Source organism: Peromyscus eremicus, chromosome 10 (genome assembly GCF_949786415.1).
Source record: "Peromyscus eremicus chromosome 10, PerEre_H2_v1, whole genome shotgun sequence".
NCBI lineage: Eukaryota > Metazoa > Chordata > Mammalia > Rodentia > Cricetidae > Peromyscus > Peromyscus eremicus.
Window position 1 is genome coordinate 62,365,922 of NC_081426.1, and position 13,596 is coordinate 62,379,517.

The window sequence follows — 13,596 nt, forward strand, 5'->3', positions numbered from 1 at the left end:
TAGTTTTGTTAAAAATATTATTTGAGTTTTTGACCTGGTTTTAATCTCCTTCCTCTATTCTTATTATTTGTATGTTTGATCTTTTTGCAGTGTCCAAGATTCTCTGGATTTTTGTGCCTATGTCATTTTTAGATTTAATGTTTTCCTTGACTGAGATATTCATTTTTCTACCTTGTCTCTAACATCCAAGATTTTATCTTCTGTTTCTTGTAATCTGTTGGTGAGGCTTAACTGAATATTTTGTTTGACATCTTAATTTCTTATTTCCACCTTTATTGTAGTTTCAGAGGATTTTTTTTTTTTGTTATCCTGTTTCTTGGTTAAATTCCACTTTCATGTCTTGAATTATTTTCCTTACTTCATTCAACTATTTTCATGGACTTCATTAGTGTATCTATTTAAGTATTATTTAACATTCTTGAACGTATTCATAATTAGTGTCTTGAAGTCCAAGTCTGTACTCCAGCCATATTGTGTTTTGCAGGGCCTACTGCAATACAATTACTGGCTTCTGGAAGAAGCTATTGTCTCAGGTGTTTATGCTGTGGTTTTGCACTGGGATCTAAGCATCCAGAGTTTGAGGTGTTTGAGGTGTTCATCTGTGTCAACATCTGCTCTTCTCTTTGTTGGGTAACATTCCATTCTTTGGTTGTTGCTGCCCTTTCTGAATCCTATGCAAGTGTAGTGGCTGTCGAGTTCCTTGAGAATATTTTCTGCAGCTTGGTGAATACCAGAAAAAAAAATGGAGATGGGCTAGGAAGAAGGACTAAGAGGGCTCCTGGGGAAAATCTAGGGAGATCTTGGTACAAATCAAGAGGCAAGTCCCTAGGGAGTGGAGGTAATTTGGAAGGAAATTTTCCTGAAAGCAGGCTGCTGCTGGGCAGAGATCATTCCTCCTATGGTTACATTTATAAGACTTCCAGAAGATCAAGATGACCCAAATTCTGACATATAAAGGAGTGGTGATCTCCAGGTGTTGACAGCTGATAGGTCCTGGGAAAGAGAGAATCCTTTTTGTTTGAAGGTACAACCATTGGTGGGTCCAGTGGGTTGCCACAAATCTGTGTACATTGGACTTGGCAGTTTATCAAAAAATGAATTAGAAACGACCTAGTTAGAAGTAGAAGTATGAGGGGATACACAGGGATTTGGGGAAAACAGAGGTATATATTATCATATTTAATTGTATACATGTGTGAAATTTCAAAAGAATGAACAAAATTATAAAAAAGAAAGGAATGTAATGAATGCTAAATATTGTTTTTAAATTTTGTCATTTAAAGACTTAAGCAGTTATTCTATGCCAGAGTGCAAAACAATGCCATTTTCTGCCATCACAAGAACTTCTAGTTTAGTCAAATATTATAATAAATATTTGTGCACTTTTTTCCACATCTTCATTGAAATGTGAGGCATTTAAAGTGTGGCATGTGCCTTGCCATCTCTATATGCATCAAGGCCTTTCTCCTTATTTAGCATTATCCCAGGTGTGTTCATAAGGACAGATGTGCAAAATTCAGAGAATAAATCACAATAGGCTGTGTTAGTCACTGCAAGACCACCATCTGGTCAATGATTACATAAGCCAAAAGAAGGAAAGCTACTTACTATAAAAGTATTAAAACAAAATTATCTTCCTTGGTATTATAGACCATTGCAGAAAGAAAATTTTCTTTTCACCCTTAGTTTCCATGACTTCTTCATGGTATCGAGACTTACCTATTGCCATAGGATATATATATATATATATATATATATATATATATATATATATATATATACTCTCTTGGATATATATATACTCTCTTGGCATTCTTCATCAGGGTTACTTTAATTAGCACCATTACAATTTTGATATTATTTTGAAAAATTCCCCAACAGCCTCCACAGTGCCAAGCATTCTATCTTTACTGTGGGCGACAGAGGAACTAGGGGATCATTTGCTCCTCTTTGATGGATTGGACTCTTCATGAAGCTTCAGGTCATTTCACTGCCCTCATTCATGCAGGCAGTCACCTTAGCTGGTATTAGGCCTCCAAGGTTAAGTAATTGGATGTGTTCACTTAACCATCCACATGATAATTAAAGCAAGGTCTGAACCAGTGGCCTTGGAATTTTTATTATCACTTGAGAACTGTTACTTGACCTCCAAACTGTTATAGTTAACTACTTTAAAGGAAATTTAGATGTCTAACAGATATTACAAAGTCAACATATCCCCAGAACAATTTTCATATCTTGCAAACTGTATCTCAATCCACACCTTCTCATTTTAATTCTGGAGTACTCTGTAATTTACTTTATGGGGTCAAAATGATAACTCACTCTGTAATACATTTTTCTCACTCTGAAGTTCATTTAAACAGCAACCTATTTGCTCTACTTTTGCAATGAATTCATAGTTCTACTTCCCAACAAGTCCACCTGCAAACTTGAGCCAACCCTCCATAGGCTTCCCCTTGACTTACGTCACTGTTTGCATTCATCTTCCAAATTCCTGCATTATTTCTGTCACTGGATTTGCATTTTAAGTAGAGAAGCTTGAAGGAGGTTTTCAAACTGTACTTCACACCATTACTCTCAAGCCCCAGCCTTTCAGGATCAACCATTGCAGAAGCATAAGACAGCTATAATCAGCCTATCTTTCACAGTTGCAGATTTGTTCAACTTTATGCCTCCATTGACTTCCACACTACACCATACAAGACACTGAACTACTTGCTTTTCAGAACACTTGAACTTACTTCCTCTACTTACGGTGTTTTTCACTCTTTATCCTGATATCCATTTGGGTATATACTTGTCCCTATGGCGTTTTTACTATGTGTCAGGGGTACTAATTATTTACCCAAGCATTCACCCAGAGATAAAACTTCTACTAAAGAAGAAGACTTTAACAGTCAGTGATGTTCAGAAGATATAAAAGCTTGCATATTAGTTAGTTTTCCATTTTCTGCTATTGTTCAAACTACCTAGCATAATCAACTATTAAAAAGGAAACGGTCACAAATAATGCAGGTACCTATACCTTTGTAGCCCACTATATCACTCAACAGTTATTATACTCCAAGTACTTAACAACTGGCATGCTGTTGTAGAGAGAGTAAGGCTCATAGGGGCAAAATAAAGGCTCACAAAGCCTGGCACTGTTTTGGCTATCCAGAATGTAGCAGCTAACATAACAGTTATCCAGAGAGCCATGACTTAGTAATAAATGTGACTAGTTATATAACCAGTCCTATCAGGATGTCATTTTTGTGTGATTTGGGATAATAATATCCTTGGGACCAAAGATGCTCTTCCTTGCTGAGTGATTGAAATATGTTGGATCTATCTGCGCGTGGCACTATATATCTCCTTTAATTTACCTACCTCATGTGGTTTCTGTCCCTGGACTCAGAGTTTGGACCCATCACATTAACACAGGGCACACAGAGCAAATACTTTATGAGTGCTTAATATACCCTAGAGTGGAACCTTTTAGTCTTACAGGTTTTAAATTACATTGGTGTGGAAGAAAATGTTCCTTTATAAGCATTTTGCATAATGGAGGGGGAATGCAGTGGACAATAAAATAATTTACCTGTAAGTATGTCCATAGCAGCTTACTCAGGTAAAATATTAGCCAGAAATGGACTTTGATCATGAATGCCTGCCTAAACAAATTAATACTGGACAGTTACTAAAATGGGACATTTTTCCTTAGGCAATTGGAATGTTTTACTTTCAGTAATGTCTCCATTTGGATCCACACACAACATTAAAATGTTACTCAGATAATTGAATTTTCTAATGCTAAAAACACAAATATAAAATAAATGAATATATGGAGCACTATATTCTTATCAATTACTGGCTTGAAAATATTTTTTCCATTCTACGAAATCGTATTATTTCACTGAACTTTTATATTCAGGAAGAAAGTTTGTGTTTTTATCCAAAACTGTGCACTGGGACTGAGATGAATAACCTTAATGGAAAATGAGCTATTTTGGGGATTGTAGCTATTCATTTTCAGGGAAATTAGTGCTTTCAGCTAATTTCCTTTGTTTTTCTAATACAGAAGAGAGCCAGATGTTTTCTATTTTTTTTTAGAAATAATTTTCACATCTGCTTCAAAGCTGCAGTTGCTAAATTATTTTTAATTATTTTTAAAATATTCATTCTAAAATTTAACAAAGTTTGCCCTTATTTACTTGAACACAGAGTTTCTATTCTTTTCTCTTTTAATATTTTTTCCACTTACTTCTGCGTATTGGACACAGAAATCTCCTTATAGTAATTTCATCATTTCAGACTTTTATACATGGACCATTCTTTTGCTTTATTGTTGATAATAGAGTCTGTATAAGAATGAGTAAATGAGATGCACATTAAGTGAATCACCTGCTCTTTTCATTTGAAAGGTGTGATGACACCATATGATTTAAAGTTTTATCAGGGACTGGAGAGATGGCTCAGCGGTTAAGAGAACTGACTATTCTTCTAGAGGACCCAGGTTCAATACTCAGCACCCATATGGCAGCTCGCAACTCTCTGTAACTCCAGTTCCAGGACTTTTGACACCTTCACAGAGACATGCATTCAGGCAAAATACCAATGAACATAAAATAAAATAAATTGTATATATTTTAAAAGTAATATCAGAGGGTATTTTTCTGAAGATATAACTTAGGTTAAAAAAAAATCTGCCTACCATACAAAAGGGGTAGAAAATGCAACATAAAATGGCCAGTGTTTTAATGATGTGTGCTGTGCTTTGGATATAGGATATCTCCTATGCACAAGGACCATGTGTTAAAGGTCTGGTGCCTATTTCAGCACGGTTCAGATTTGAGACTTGTGAGAGGTGATTGGGTCACAAGAACTCTGCCTTTTTTAATGGTCTAGTCTTTAAGTTCATCATTAAATGACATTATTGAATAGTAATAAAAACTTTACAATAAGAAGAGTAGTTGAAGACAGAATATCTTTGGGGGCTAACTCTTACCCCAGGTTCCTCTTTCAAGCTGTCTCCCTGCTTCCTGGCTGCAATAAGGTGAGTAACTCATCTGAGCTGCATCTTTGATCCTTGATGTATCTTCCTCCATGGTGAACTAAAACACCTGAAGTACTGAGCCAAAATCATTCTTCTTTACATTTTGTCTGTAAGGTATTTAATACAGGAATGAAAATGAACACAGTATGACAAGATGATACATTCATTCTAAACCCATTTTTATTTAAGTCTGTAACATTAAAATGGTCTCACTTTTTTCATTAATGTTACAAATTACTCAAATCATCACAAAATTTTATAAATACATTTTAATGACCATAGAAAGAAAATTAAGTGATTATGGAGGGAATATTGATTTCCAGTGAATGAAATCACATTTAGAATAATATCTGTCCCTGTTTTAACACTTTTGTTTTATCAGAACTTTTACTGTTACTATCATAATATATTAGTGATAACTACAATGTGTATAATTATTGAAAATGCATTCTAAGATATCTATATTGTTATGAAATATTAGTTTCATTAAAATTCTATATTGTTGTAACCACAGATCTATCGAGTATTTAATTGTCATAAAACTATATCTCAATCTAATTAATTTACATTCCAAATTTATCCCATTCCTATTTAACTTAAACTAAAACAAATATATTAATATATGATACAGTGCAAACAAACATTTAAAGTAAAATGACTTTTAAATAATTAAACCTTTTGTGACTGAGGTTTATTATTTTGTGTCATGTAATGAATAATGATAATTATTCTTTATTATACAGGTAAACTGTGATGATATTTTGTGTATGCAGTAACAAATAAAGCTTGCCTGATGATCAGAGGGGCAAAGCCAGCCACTAGTTAGCCATAGAGGCCAGGCAGTAGTGGCACACACTTTTTTTTTTTTTTAAGTGAAATACTTCTATTTCTTTTTTTTCTTTTTTTTTTCTTTTGCAATACAATTCAGTTCTACATATCAGCCACAGATTCCCTTGTTCTCCCCCCTCCCGCCCCCCTCACCTTCCCCCCAGCCCGCCCCCCATTCCAATCTCCTCCAGGGCAAAGCCTTCCCCACAGACTGAGATCAACCTGGTGGACTCAGTCCAGGTAGGTCCAGTCCCCTCCTCCCAGGCCGAGCCAAGGGACCCTGCATAGGCCCCAGGTTTCAAACAGCCGACTCATGCAATGAGCACAGGACCCGGAGTATATTGTTTACTGTAGCACAAATCCTAATTGGTCTTAATAAAAACCTGAAGCCAGATATTGGGGTAAAGATCAGAGAGACAAAGGAGCTAGCCACAGCCACCACTCACCTTGTATCACCTCTTCAGCTGAAAGGGCTGAGCTCCTGACTCTTCCTGCTTATATTCCCAGCACTTGAGATCTCATCTCTTTTCTCCCAGTGCTTGGGAGGCACACACACCTTTAATCTAGCACTAGGAAGGTTGAGACAGGAGGTGGTATGACTGGGCAGAGAAAGGAATATAAGCGGGAAGAGTCAGGAGCTCAGCCCTTTCAGCTGAAGAGGTGATACAAGGTGAGTGGTGGCTGTGGCTAGCTCCGTTGTCTCTCTGAACTTTACCCCAATATCTGGCTTCAGGTTTTTATTAAGACCAATTAGGATTTGTGCTACAGTAAACAATATATTTAATTATCATATTTTCAATAGTTTTGTTCTATTGAACCCTTTGTGTTAAAATTTGGAACAAGTAACACAGAAAGTTTAAATATCCCAGACATAATTGTTTATACTAATAAAATCTGACATATTCCTCTCATCACCCAGGAAATTTCATTTATCTTCCTAAAATTTACAATTTACTTCAGGAAAATTTCCACAAGTCTTGTAGCAATATATGAATTTTGATAAATTTCAGGTATATTATTTGAAGTAGAAATGATCTTCTGAAATATGTATGTGGCAGTAGAAGACTATGCCCATTTAACAAAGCAACAGAAGCTCCATCCAGGGGTTTATGACCTTTCCCACAATGGAATTTTTATCAAGCTTACAGAATCAAGTATTGATTTCTTCCTGTGGGAAGAGCCTCAAAGCCAACTAAATAGTAGGTGATTACTTCCACAACCGTCATGCTTCAATATGGTAAAGTTGGTACACCTTGGCTGGAAGATTGGAAGAACAGATCAGAGGGATCACAACTTGGTAAGATTATTGATACCCATAGTGGCTTTAATAGAAATGGCCCCCATAGGCTCAGGTATTTGAATGCTTTTCAATAGGAAGTGACACTATTAAGCAGGGATTAGGAGGTATAATCTTATTGGAGCAGTTGTGGCCTTGTTGGAGGAGTTATGCCACTGGGGGTGGACTTTGAGTTTCCAAAGCTCAAGCCAGGCCCAGTGTCTCACTCTACCTGCTGCCTGCAGATCCAGATGTAAAGCTCTCAACGTTTACAGCACAGTTTCTTACCTGTGTATTACCATGCTTTCTACCAAGACAACAATTGGCAGACCTCTGAAAAATCAGCTGGAGGATAAACTGAAGAGTTTCGGATTAATGACGTTGACAGAGGATATTTCAAGATAGCCTAATATTGATTGTCAATGTGGTTATTAGTCATCACTCTTATGCAAATCTATAAAGAAAAGGAGTAAACTGAGCAAGGAAATATACAAAATGTAAAGTTTGAGGAGAAAAGGAGAACCAGAGAGTGTAATGGACCTAAGTCCAGTACTCAAGGTGATAAAAGTCAGAAAATCTTGATGGTACATGGAATAAAGGATATGCTGACTTTAGGGCATGACCATACCCAGCTAAGCTTCCAATTTATGAAAAGGAATTAAGTAAAAGCTTAAGCAGGGAAGTAGATCATTGAAAACTGAAAGCTCTTTAAAATGTGATCGAATAATGGGGGCTAGTTCTAGCAGCAGAAAGCAGAAGAACTTGGCAGCTTTGGTCACATGGTTCTGGTTTTAGAGTCAAGGATACAAGAAATGGATTGTAGAATCTCCCTCTGGGGCTAAAGAAAGCCACTGAGCCAGGCATGTGTCATGGGGTTCCCTGCATGGAGGCCATTGCATGAAGCTGTGAAGGTGAAACCTGGACTACCTTAAAAATCTCAAAATGTTGGAGATGCCAGAGTCTTGGATACCTGATGAGGAGAGTTGATAATAGAGAGTGGAACCAGCCCAAGAGAGAGGAATGTGTTGCAATTAACATGCCTGAAAGGAGTTGGAAATCTGAAGAACACTTTGACATGGTGATGCAGAGTTTGAAATTTTCCTTGCTGGATTTTGGTCTTGCTTTGGTCCACTATTTCCTTGCTATGCTCCCTTTCCTCCATTTGGCAGGGTAATACATATTCTGTGCCACAGTATTTTGGAATATGTGATTTGCTTTATGATTTTGATTTTACAGGGAGTTACAGTTAAGAGATTACCATGAGACTCAAAAAGATTTTGGATTTTATACTTTTAAATAGTGTTGAGACTATTATAGACTATGAGGACTTTTGAAGTTGGGCTGAATGCATTTTTGTGTTATGATATTGCTACAAGCCAATGTGGTGGTTTGAACAGGGATGGCCCCTATAGGCCCACATATTTGAACGCTTGGTCATTAGGGAGTGGAACTACTTGAAAATGATTAGGAGGTGTTGCCTTGTTTAAGTAGGTGTTGCCTTGTTTGAGGAAGTATGTCACTAAGGGTAGGCTTTTGGGGTTTCAAAAGCTCAAGCTGGACCTATTGTCTCACTTGTCCTAACTGCCTTAGGATCTAGATGTAGATGTCTCAATTTCCCCAGCGCCATGTCTGCCTGTATGTAGCCATGCTAACATGGGGCAAACCTCTGAAACTGTAAACAATTAAATTCTATCCTTTTTAAGAGTTTCAGTGATCATGGTGTCTCTTCACAACAATAGAAACCCTGACTAAGATGATGCATTTTTTCTTCCAGAAGCCTAGAAAGCATTTTCCTACAGTATTAAAATTAGTAAACAAGGGGTAAGTTTCAGCTCATTCCTGTTTGATTTCTGTATATAATCTAATGAAAGTATTTAGTATATTCAGCACTGGGGTCTTGTTAGCTCATTTTAGTAGGCAACAAAGAACAGTGGAAAAGCCTGGAATATTTTAGAGAGAAACTCATACGTGTCCCTAACTTAAAAATCATAAGAAGGTGTACTACATCTGGCATGGGAGTTTGACTTAAAACCTCATTGATTTATAGGAGTAGCTTTTACTATCTGTTCAAATTGTCTCCCTTCCAATATTTATAGGAATGAATCATATTTTCTAATTTGTTTATATGATAATATGTTGTTTTTCTTTTCAAACCCACCTCACTTTGTTTAATTCTCCTGCCTCTGTCTTTTCTCCCCTATATTCCCACTCTTTCCCTGTTTAATCCTATCTACTTTCAGTATTTCCTACCCAGTGACATTTTTCTTTGAATGATGTCTAATTCTTTCCAGTGACTATAAAAAGATATGCATTTAAATCATCTGTTTCCCATCACTTATTGCCTTCATCTTCTAATTTTCTTCCCTAATGCTCTTGATTCCAGGTATTATAAATAAGAAGGGGAAATAATCTTGCTATCATGGAAATCATAGCATAGCATGGTTAGATAAACATCACTACCACAGCAAAGTGCTATGTTAATTTCAGATAATGTATATTATATGAATGAGTAGGGTATTATAAGATGCTTTGAACAAGTGACATTTGAGCTAAGCATAAACAAATAATGAAGGAGTTATGAAAGTCATGCTTGAAATGAAAGTCAGTGAAACTGTTCGAGGAAAGAGTTTGTTTTAGTTTACACTCTCAGGTCACTTTATGTCACAGAGGGAAGTCAGTGCAGAAACTCAAAGCAGGAAACTGGAGGCAGGTACTGTACCAGATGCCAAGGACAGACACTCACTACTTTCTTGCTCCCTCATGGCTTGCTCAATCTGCTTTTTTAAAGCATCCAGGACCAAAGTGCCAGGGATGAGACTGCCCACAGTACACTGTATACTGGTCCTTCCAACATTCTTCATTAATCACAGACCTTCTCTACAGAATTTATTACAAGCCATCAATATAGACACATCCTCAGTTGAGGTTTATTTTCCAAGCAACTTAAACTTGTGTCAAGTTGACACAAAAATATTCTAGACAGTTACTCCCATCATGTTTGTGTCAGTATTACATCCATGGTTATGTCTTGCCAGCCAGTCATTATTGTAGCTCATAAGGTTCCCAACTGGGTATGACTGATGATAACTTCTGTCCGCTATGAGCTTGCATAGCACTTCACAGCACTGTGAAAGCTAGCCAAGAGGGGATGAAGCTTCCAGATCCACAGCAGATTGATTTTCTCATATTTCATAACTCAAACAGTGGTAGCTGATTTTATTATCCTTTCAAAATGCTAGGACAATGTTCCAAGAATGCAGATCTCTCATAGAGACTTCAGATCTTTAATTTTTTAAATAATTTTAGTAACATGTACATACATCATATTTATCACTAATACCTCTCACCTCGCCACCATTTCTATCACGTTCACACTTTTCCAGACCCCCAACTTGTTTCTGTCTCTTGTTCATGTGTAACTTTCTTTTATGACCTACTGAGTTAAACTGTAGTCTGTTTGACAGTGGATCTTGAGCTATGCAATGGACCATAGTCAGCTCAGCAGTGGTTACATAATTGAAGGTGACTCTTCTCCCCAGTATCCATCAATAGACAGTAGATCACCAGTAAAGAGTAGAGCCCACACACTTTGTTCCACTCAATGAATGACTATTGACTGAGCCAGTCTTGTCTGGGCCCAGTGCAGGTAAAAACAGTTGCTGTGAGTTAGTGATGACAATTGTTTTATTTAGTCTATAGAGGGTCTTTTTTCAGACATTCAGTCAGTCTTCCAGCTCTTACACACATCCTGTCCCTACTTTCACAGTGTTCTGAAAGTTTGAGGGAGTAGTATAAATGTCTTGTTTAAGCCTGAGCCCACAACTGTCTTTTATTCTTAACATTTTGGGCAGCCATGATTCTCTGTATTCATCATTGGCCTTTTTAAGAGATTTCTCTCATAAAGACTAGGGGAAACTTTTGTGAGTGAATATAAGCAGAGAAGTAAATCAAGGTTTGACATGGACACATTATGGTTTAACATCTGCTCCTGATTATTCACAATCCTCTTCTCCTCATAAATTTCAAACAATATTTTAAAAATAATGATCTTGCTAAAAATTTGAAATATTTTATGCCAGCTTGAGTAAATAAGAATTTATTTCTGCTGCATGCAGGGGGTGAATTCTTAATTAAAATGTCCTGTGTGATAGAATGAAATACTGTGTGAAATGATACACAAATGCTTCAGTTCAGTAAACATCATCTTTATTTATAAATACATTTATACTAATCTATTTGGAAATAAATAATTTCATTAGAAACTTTTTGCATGTATAATTTTTACAACTCACATAACTTCAGCCCAAAGTCTGTATCTAACAATTTATTGGTCTTTCCTCATTTTCCAAATGTTATAGGATATATATTTTTTCACATCATTGACAAAAACACCATTCCCATAAGAGTTAGTTAGAAATTCATGTTATACTTCATATTTTAAAGAAATCAGATTATTTTTTGCCAGATGTACCAAAAAGTGGAAAATTAACCGGGGCAGATGTGTTGTGGGGATCCTGGGATGTGGTTCATTACAAGTGATGGATGCACAAGTCTGATGACCTGAGTTCAATCCCTGGAACCCATGAAAAGGTAGAAGGAAAAGATTGGTCCCACAGAGTGTCCTCTGACCTCTGTACATAAGCAGAGGAACATGTGCCCACACACAAGCAATCGATTAATTTTATGGAAGAAGTGCATTAAAAAGAAGTGCCATGTGGCCACTCAGCTCTTTTTAAATCAATCATGTGTTTTAAACAGACAAAATAACACAGCTTTACAGAGCTTAGCAAATGCAACAGAAAAGAATGCAACACATCTTTGCGTCATTAAATGAATTCCACATCGTAAATGAATGTAACACATCTTAAACTAATATTCTATAACAAGGGGTAAGGTTAAAATTAGGAAAACCAAGATGGTTGGTTTACAGACCAGTTGTAGCTATTTTTGTAGCATATCACTGTTTTCAATGACAGCATTAATTCAAAAAAGGCATAGTTTAAGCCCCCACTATGCTCTGATGTAAGAAATATGCTTATATCTCTTCCACTCATTCTAGAGTAACAAACATCTAACATGTTCTAACAGTAGGTTATAGTAATATAATAGCACCAAATTTTATTGCTTATTATGTTATGCTAAAGACCTACAGTATATTAAATTCTCACACAAAATCAATGTGCCAGCCGGGTGGTGGTGGCGCACGCCTTTAATCCCAGCACTCGGGAGGCAGAGCCAGGCGGATCTCTGTGAGTTCGAGGCCAGCCTGGGCTACCTAGTGAGTTCCAGGAAAGGCGCAAAGCTACACAGAGAAACCCTGTCTCGAAAAACCAAAAAAAAAAAAAAAAAAAAAAAATCAATGTGCCAAACACATTTGTTATCCCTATTATAAATGTATGCATCTTGGGAAAAGGGGAATGTATGTAGCTTGTTAAAAGTTAAACAGATTCAGGGGCAACATAGGTCCTCTCTCTCTCTCTCTCTCTCTCTCTCTCTCTCTCTCTCACACACACACACACACACACACACACACACACACACATTCACACATGCACACATTGAAGTCTAAACTGTTTATTAAGGAAAACAATACCATTTTAAATTACCTGAACCTATGACATTAATGTAAAAGTCTAGTACCTCATATGTATGGCGTTATTGTAAAAGGCTAGTAGTACCTCATATTTCTGCTACATATACCATACTCCACTATACTTTTCCAGAGGCTCTGAAAACTTCTGGGTGATATGAACTGAAAACTCTACTGGAAAGTTATCTTAATATGGAGAAACATTGCTCAAAGTAGGACTAAGAAGATTAACAGATAAATGATCTCATTTGTTCCCCATGTTATGTTTAAAGACTCTCAAAGAGTCTTGCATTCAACCATTTTCTTCTAAGTTGAGGCCTGTTCTGCATCCTGGTTCCTTCTGCTTGCACTGTCTTCTTTGCTCTCTCATATCTCTATTTCCTTTACTAACCACTCACACTCCCTTGAGATTTCTGTTGTGTGATATGTTGCTTGTGTTCTGACAAATAAAGCTTGCCTGGAGGTCAGAGAGTGAAACTAGCCACTAGTTAACCATAGAGGCCAGGCAGTGATGTCACACACCTTTAATCCCAGCACTTGGTAGGAGGAATAAGGAAGATCAGGAGTTCAAGGCCACTCTGGGCTACATGAGATTGAACCAGTCTAATCTTTGATCCCAGCACTAGGGAGGATCATACCTTTGATCCTAGTACATGGAGGCTCACATCATCAATCCCAGCACTAGGGATGTGGAGACAGGAATATATGGCAGGTGGAGATGGGATCCAGGCACCAATTCAGTCTGAGGATTCATAGAGACAGAATCGTCCCATTTCAGTCTGAGATTTTGTAGAGGTGAGAAGTCTCTGGTGGCTGGCTTTTCTGCTGCTCTGATCTTTCAGCTTTCACCCTCAATATCTGACT